The sequence below is a fragment of the Leptidea sinapis genome, chromosome Z, assembly GCF_905404315.1.
Source record: "Leptidea sinapis chromosome Z, ilLepSina1.1, whole genome shotgun sequence".
In the NCBI taxonomy this organism is placed as follows: Eukaryota; Metazoa; Arthropoda; class Insecta; order Lepidoptera; family Pieridae; genus Leptidea; species Leptidea sinapis.
Window position 1 is genome coordinate 30,224,290 of NC_066312.1, and position 8,642 is coordinate 30,232,931.

The 8,642-nt window shown below is 32.3% G+C and overlaps 1 protein-coding gene across 1 annotated transcript in view; it reads right to left on the minus strand.

Annotated features, from left to right (window-relative positions):
* LOC126978629 (extracellular serine/threonine protein CG31145) overlaps nt 1–2,414 on the minus strand; it is a 135,602-nt gene extending 133,188 nt beyond the window's left edge. The window contains exon 1 of the mRNA XM_050827615.1: nt 2,219–2,414. The gene's annotated coding sequence lies outside the window, so the exon portion shown is untranslated. The remainder of the gene's footprint in view (nt 1–2,218) is intronic.
* Nucleotides 2,415–8,642: the final 6,228 nt, after the last annotated feature.

The following is an 8,642-nucleotide window of genomic DNA, read 5'->3' on the forward strand; positions in this document are numbered from 1 at the left end:
GAAGTAATTTTAAACTTGGGGTAACTTTACATCGCCATTAATCCCCTCATATTCTTGAAAACCAAACAAACGAAGCAAATACGAATGAGTTGGATGATTATTAATTGAAATATAATTCTTCGCTCCTAGTGGATATCTTGCATAATCAAATGCATAACTCTTACGAGTTGTACAAAGAGTGCTAATACCGTCTCGTTGTTTACAAATTGTTGCATTGCTTGATTGAAATTTCACATTGTTCGACTCTATATTATTGTTCTTACTACTAAGCTAACTTGATAAGAGACGAGATTACTTTTCAACAATGTAAAATGAAATTTGTTTAACGATTAATTTACAAAAAAAAATATGTGCGTGTAATCTTTTTCCGCGATTTAAGTAAAACCTAATAAACATTAGGAATACTCACCAGGTTCTTGATTTTCTCTTTAATTCTTATTATATATCCGAAAAAAATTTCAACTACCCTCAAGTCTCTAGAAATTTCAAACTCGTATATAAGGTTCGAGTGAGTTTTCATTTCGAAGACCTCGACCGAAACATCAGTAAATGTGTCTCTTGTAAAGTGTTTAATGTACTTATGGCTATCAAGCTATCTCTATATACATAATCAACAAACAGATATATAAATATTACATGCACTGATTCAAGGTTCTTGAAATATAACCTCGTCGCGTGTTAGAATGTAGAGCTAGTAGAGTTTTATGAAGTTCTATCAATGAATGCATTTGTTAATTAATGGTTAATTAAACAGAATATTTCTTTCTCCGCTTCGATTCCTCTTTTTTGTGAAGTTTTTTGGGACTACTTATTTTGATTATTTGACTTGATTTTTTTTTTATTAATTCCTCAGACTTTGTACTAAGCTACGAGCTACTTTTGTATTTATAATAATTTTTTAGCGATTATCTAATATATAAAATTCTCATGTAGCGGTGTTTGTAGTTAAACTCCTTCAAAACGGCTTGAGCGATTCTCATGAAATTTTGAGTGCATATTGGGTAGGTCTGAGAATCAGACAACATCTATTTTTCATCCCCCTAAATGTTAGGGATGGTCCACGCCAATTTTTTTTTTTTACTTTTATTTACATTTTTTTAAATTTGTTTGATTATGATTCAAAATTAAAAAATACAAATAACTTCAAATTTCATCCATCTACGATAAACAGTTACTTTTGTATCGCGATTTTAATATCGACAATACAACGTTTGCTGGGTCAGCTAGTATTATTATAAGATCATGTTCCTTTGTCATAATAGTTTATTTTAAATGTATTAATATACAATGGTTTGATAAATTATTATAAATTAGTTGTATTATATCTCATGGTTACAATATTTTATGCAACTATGGACCGTTCGCACCAACCGGTAGGAGCTAATAATCGTTTATTATCCATCGTTTAACTAAAATATTTAAATTTCCTACTCTATGATACATTTGCTAGATGTAGAGTGGAGATGATATAAAAATATATTATTATTATTATTTTAATAACTTTTCGTGCTCTGTGGACAAGGAAAATTATTTATTAGCACTGTAGGTAATAATTGTAATTATGAAATTATAGAATTAATGAAATTTCTAATCAGGATTTAGAAATGTAATGTTTTACAAAGAAATGAATTAGTATGTAACAAATTAGACGTATTAACTTCTAAATTAGCGCCAATTAACTATGTACTAATCTGTAGATAGTAATTCCTAACATATTCTATATATAAAATTAATATTAATTCATTTTTTGTAATGTCATCAAAATGAATTTAATGCATATATATACATATTTAACAATTAATATTAAAAAAATGAAACTAATATGTAATATATTTTATTCCTTGGAGCGGTAATAAATTAAGAATCCTTTTCCATGACCTATAAAATATTTTAAAATACGTAAATAAAAAATAATCCTTTGCCCGCAAAAAATTATTTTTTATTTCCTTTGCCCGCAAAAAAAAACAAACTAAGTAGATACGTGACCGCAATAATTTTAAGTTTCTAATTTCGTAAAATTTTTTTGGTAAGCCCAAATTAACGATTGTAATATTCATATTCATGTTTATTTGTCATGTATATTTTAATTACAAACTAAAAATAACTTACGTAATTGTTATTAGTATAAAATAAGTTAAGTATTTCTGTGATATTAATATATATATTTTTCTTACTAAGTATATTTTTCCTTTAAATAAAAAGGTAAACACAGGCCTACCTGTTAAATTACAGCCGGCGGGAACGTAAAATAGTCTTAAAATATTCAATTCTATATTACTTTAGGGCTCTTCCAAAAAAAAAACTCTGCTACACTTCACGAATGTTTGTTTTTAATAAGTTCCAATTTTAAAACTTTTAAAAGTCGACGTAAATGTTTACGCGGTTACGGAGGCAAAGGCGCGCAGTCCGTACAGCCTCGCTTTTATTACTGAATTGAAACTCATGCAGCGTGTAACTCGTTCATAGTTTTCCAGCTATGCTAGTTGCCTCGTAAACTTTGGAGCATTCAGAATTTGTTTCTAACCTCCTTCTAGAATCTAGATTAAATTGTAATGCAATTTTTTTAAGCAATACAATATTAATTTTGTATTCGGCATGAATTTAGTGTGAAATATAAAGAATAAATATTTAATTAATACGTATTATTTCTATATTCAACACAATAAGATATTGATTCACTTTTAAACAGATTATCTTGCCCGAAACTAGGCATTGCCTGTACCATGGATGCAAAACAACTATATATTTAATACGATATACTTACATTATTTAACATTCATAAATACATACATAGAAAACATCCGAGACCCGGGAACTAACATACATATTCATAATATAAATGTTTAGACCTACCGGGATTCGAACCCGGGACCTCTAGCTCAGTAGGCAGGGTCACTAACCACTCGGCTATATAGGTCGTCATATGATTTAAATTATCATTAGAAACTTATTTTAATTTTACCATTAACTTTACATTGCGGCAGTTTTCTCTAGTGCACAAGGTCGTGTCTGTGAAAGTCTTGCGTCGCATTGGTCGTTCTCAATTACTTCCTTGTAAACAATAATAATATTAAAAAATTAAAATAACTCTATAATATATTATGACCATGACATTTTGATACGATGAGTGATTATTTATAGGAAGTACTCACAGATAAAGATACCTTAACATTTCGAACTCTCAATAACAAAGAAATAATAAAGAAATATTTTGTCTTAATAATTTCGTTTGTCCTCCTCTTTCATTAAAAAAATATATCGTAAATAGCTCTAGGTGTTTTTGGTGAAATTTACTCCACTCGCGTTTTTGGGGGGAAAATCGGTCCAACCATTTTCATTACTACACGACGAGTAATACGTGTTTTTTCGAGCTATCACGCCCCTGGTCTTCTCCTGGTCTCTATTTCTTTGCTTGCAGTTTTCTTTATAAAAATAATAATATTGACACTGTTAGACATAGCTTTTGCTATGGAGCCAAGACACTGATAAGTATATATTAAAAGTATTCGATCATAAATATATAAATTTAAACATGCATGACTCGGAAACAAACATCCATACCTACTCATCATATAAATGTTTGTACCTACTGGGATTCAAACCCGGGACCTCTAGCTCAGTAAGCATTTAGTTTATACTTAATGTATAAAATAATGTAGTAAAAGTCAACCAAAAATAGAGACAAACAATATATTATGTTAAATATAAATAATATAAAATATTGAATTCAATGACTTGTTTTTATTTAAAAAAAACTGTTTATGCGTGTTTGAACACGCGACAGAATTTATAGCAAAAATGATGCAAACATAACGTAAGCAGAGGTGGGACTGCCTAAAATTTGGAATTTAGTTTAGTATGAAACGTGCAGTGAGATTTGACATACGTTTGAAATAGTAATTACAATTGGGCGACGAAGTCTACTCCTAAGTTTCAAAGCTAATAGTTGCTTACAATATAGTGGATTTCAGCATCTCCATTTTTTACAACACGCATGTTAGCACGTTTCATACAACCGAGTGTATCTGCTTTTTTCTTAGAGAGTTTCAGAAGGCTGCTTGAAGCTTCATCAAGTCGAGATAATACCATTATAATCTAAAGAAAAGGAATTTAAATTTAGAAAGGGTGCGTCTCATGATAATTCTAGAGAGCCTTATCACGCCTAGCATATACCTAATATGTATGTTATGGGTATGTTAAGGAGTTCTGAATTGGACTCGACGAGTGACCTCTGTCGCGAAATTGGACCTGCCTAACTGCCAACAATTTCGAGAGTACAGTTCCTTAATTAAAAGTACACGGCAGTAGTCGCTTACTATGGGCCTGATGAGAATGCTCAAGAGACTAAGTGTTGGTAGGCCCCCCACAAGATGCACCGACGATCTGGTCAAGATCGCCGGAATACGTTGGACGAGGGCAGCGCAGGACCGATAGTCCGCGTCGTGGAGATCTTTGGGGGAGGCTTTTGTCCAGCAGTGGACGCCTTCCGGCTGATGATGATGAACAAGGCTGTATAACCCACAAACCACCAACTTTTGACTATGTTTTGTAAAAACGGGAAAAATAGTTTGGAAAATCCAAAAGTGCATGCCTCGCATAATCTCATTTTTCACATTAAAATTGATTGCTTGTAAAAGTTTATACAAATACGTAGATGCACTTGTTCTCATGTGCCAAAACTCTTGTATTCCCTGGAGGCCTTATAAGGTATCACAACCGTCGAAGTGGGTGGTATATTAAATTGAAAATTTTAATAGAGTTAAGGAAGCCTTAGATGAGTGACAAGTACAGTGGCATCATGACAAAAGAAAAGATATCTGTCATGTCAAAGTCCATCATCATTAAATAACTGTCAGCATAATAATGTAACGGCGCTGGTGTGGGACGCTACTTGCGTCGACACTCCGGCTTGGTCTAATGTCCAAGTTACGTCAGTTGGTGCTGGGGCTGCTGCTTCGGGCAAATATGTTGGTCTCAGTGAGTCATACATCTTTGTGCTGTTTGGTGGCGAGACACTTGGCACGTGGGGCCCAGAGGCGCGGAGAATGTTCAAAATACTATCTTCGCGCCTCAATAAGGCTACTGGAAACCCAAGCGCTGGCAGCTATTTCGGTCAACGGATCAGCCTTGCTATCCAACGCGGTAATGCTGCCAGTATTCTTGATACGCTTCCACGTAATGATAGTTTTAATTTTACGTAGTCGTAGTATTGTAAATATAGTTATAAGATTTCTTTTGTTTGAATAATAAAATATTAATTTACTTTCAGCATAATTTTGAAGTTTTTCAACAATATTGTAACGAGTGTAATCGAAGTCCAGTCGTATCTTAGTTTTTACATGAATTTTATTAGCATCACCTGTATGTATGTTTGTTTGAAACCGACTCATTTGGGCGCGATTTTGACCCACTTTAAACGGCCTGATTTCGTTCAAACTTCATAGATTTATCGAGACCCGATGACATAATTTTATAAAATTATTCAATTTTTAAATTTGCAAAATAAATTTTTTATTAATTTATATTATTTTCATCTATCGTCTATAAGGTAGGAATTGATGTCAAATTTAAATTTCAACCATTATCTTTAACCGATGAATCTAATATTAGGAAATTTTCGTAGAAAGAGAATTTTAAATTCAACAATGCAAATAATAGTTTTAAAAAAACACGCTTTTATAAATAAGCAAACTAAAAAGCAGGATTATTATTCAATTTTTAGTTCGGTTTTCTATAAAAAGCGTGTTTTTTAGTTTCATTTTAACTACTATTTAATTATAAATAACTAGCTGAGCCGACAGACGTTGTTCTGTCTATAGAAAAAAATAGTATTCAGGAATAATGAAAGCCCATCGGAAATGTGTATGTACCTAATGAAAGTAAATGAGTTAAAATTGAAACAAAAGCGTATTTCTGAATAATTCTATTTATTATGTAGTAATAAAGAATGATAAGGATTGATATCGGATTTGTGTAAACAGCTTATATACTATCTTACTTTTTTCGACATCTCGAACAAATATCGTTAATGTATACAAGAACGTATAAATAACCGCTAGAACCACGCTATCCATTAATGAAAACATCATGAAAATCGGTGCAGTACTTTTTGAGTTTATCGCAAATAGACAGACCGACAAACGTAGCGGAGGACTTTGTTTTATAATATTATAGTAGTGATAATTAAACGACAGCGAATTTTCGTAAACTTCATTGTGAAAGTCCGCGTGTTAATTTAGATTATAAAGAAAATTGTTGAAAATTTTCTCTGTCGACTTCCACATCCACCTCCTCCATCCATACACAGACGTCCAGATAAAAATATTTTAACGTTGTAACCTGCAAGAGCGATAGATACAAAAGAAACTGCTTTTTTCAACATGTCTAGAGTATAGCACTAGGTACCTCAAGCTTCGAGGCTTCGCTTATTAGGCGATCAAAAAATGTGTTTTTTTTTTACTTTTTTCCTATAAAGGCATATTAAATTTATATATAGTCTGGCCAAGTAAGGTGCAACGACCAAGAAATAACATGGAAATAAATGGAGACAATTTGAGAGAAAGTAAAAAGAAGTGCCCACGAGCTTCAGTTGGTAATGACTAATGAGAGCCCAATTAGAGGGAGACAAGGCTAACAACTATACTAAAGGCTTTGTGAAATTCATCGCCCGCTATTTATTATTAGTTTGACTACGCTGGTAGTAGATTAAATATTAAGGAAAGATATATTATAGTATAATAAAAAGTATAAGATAAACAATACTTTATGAAGTGATAACTTTATATGGGAGGGTAGACCGCTTCGTAACGTAACGCGTTACGGCGCCAGTCGGTCTGGTTTCACTTTCTCTCACGCATACGGCAGCAGTAGGCAGGCTCGTCTTCTCTCACTCTAACAAATGTTACTTTTATAGGATTAAATAAAGATACTAATAATATACATACACAAAACTCTAAAGTATATATTTTAAAATCAATAAAAGATTTTATGAATGAATAACCTTTCCTCACATTATCATATTAATATATACATAAAATTTAAGTTTTATTTAGTTTAAGTTATTCCAGGTAGGGTAGACCTGGGACAATAATATCGAGGGGCAATATTTCGGTAACCAGGTAAAATTGTAACAATTATACCTGGTTCGGCTTTAACGTTAGAATTGACCCGTGGTGGAAATGCCCCTATTTATTTTAATATTAATCTAAGAGTTATTTATATGAGATTTTAGTTCATTCGCAATATACGCCTTTTTTCCAATTTCAATTTCCTTATTTTTAACCGACTTAAAAAAAGGAGTAGCTACTCAATTCGTCGGTATTTTTTTTATGCTTGTTACCTCAAAACTTTCGACTGGGTGTATTTTGATAATTCTTTTTTTCCAGATCTGACAATGGCATCCATGAGAAAACCATTAAAGTCTTTAAATTTGATAACATACGTATAGCAGAGTGGATGATAATTTTCGAATAACTCAATATCGCGCCAACCGATTTCAATGATTATTTTTTTATTTGAAAGGATATACTTCAAAGATAGTTTGGTGAGTGTTTGGTTAGGTTCTGATTACCGAATCAATGACAACGTAACGGAACTCTTCAATTATTAGGAGCAAATTTACGATACTCGGCCGAATCTTTTTTATGCTATAGTATATCTACACATATTTAGACAAATTATTAGTTAGTGTACTTCAAATTCACTTAAAATCAAAAAATGATGACCGATGATACAGATGCCAAGACATCGAAACAAAACTACAGATCGAGGATCAAGGGATCTAATTCTTTACGAGCATACGCGGAATTACTAAATGGAAGGCCAATTAGAAGTGCACCCAAAATGTTTGATTAATGTTACATATTATGTAGTACAATCCCAAAAAGCAGAAAACCCAGCTACGATAATTGTTAATGATGATAATGACTAATAAATGAAAATAGCAAGTTACCAGACACATATATATAAGTACAGTAATTTAAAAAGGCCTCAATCATTGAACCGTAATAAAACTGCACGGGCAGATGGGTTTTCTTTGGTCTGATGTGCTTAAGACAAGAGATTGTCAAGAGGATGTGGCAAGTAGGAGCACTAATGTCTGCCGAGCGCGGCACACTCGTAACAGTTACTGTGGCTATGAAGGAATTGCGGAACGCCTTACCACCTATGTTTGCGTTTTCGCGCTAAAAGTACAGCGATAATTTTGTTAGAAATGGTGCACCTGGCAGTATTGGAAGTGCCAATCCATCGGGATCAATGCAAGAACCATAATATTCTTAAGAAGAATATGTTTTGAAAACATGCGACCTTCTCCCGAAAACAAAGTCAAATTTTTATAATATTATTATATTTTCTGATTGTTATATTATTAATAAAGAAAACCCTACCAATTGTCTTTAGCGCAATCGGAAAAAAAATACCTAAAATCAATGACATTCTATACATACGTTGCCTAAAATGGATCAATTTCACCACGGGGCAATTGTAACATGCTGATTTCTATACAGAATATTTGTGGTTGATTATGACTTTAAATTATAAGTTTTTCTGTTAAATACTATGCTACTATGATGAGAGAAATAAGAGTTACTTCAGTAATATATATTTGTTTTTAGAATTTACCGAGAAAACGGGCTCTTAAT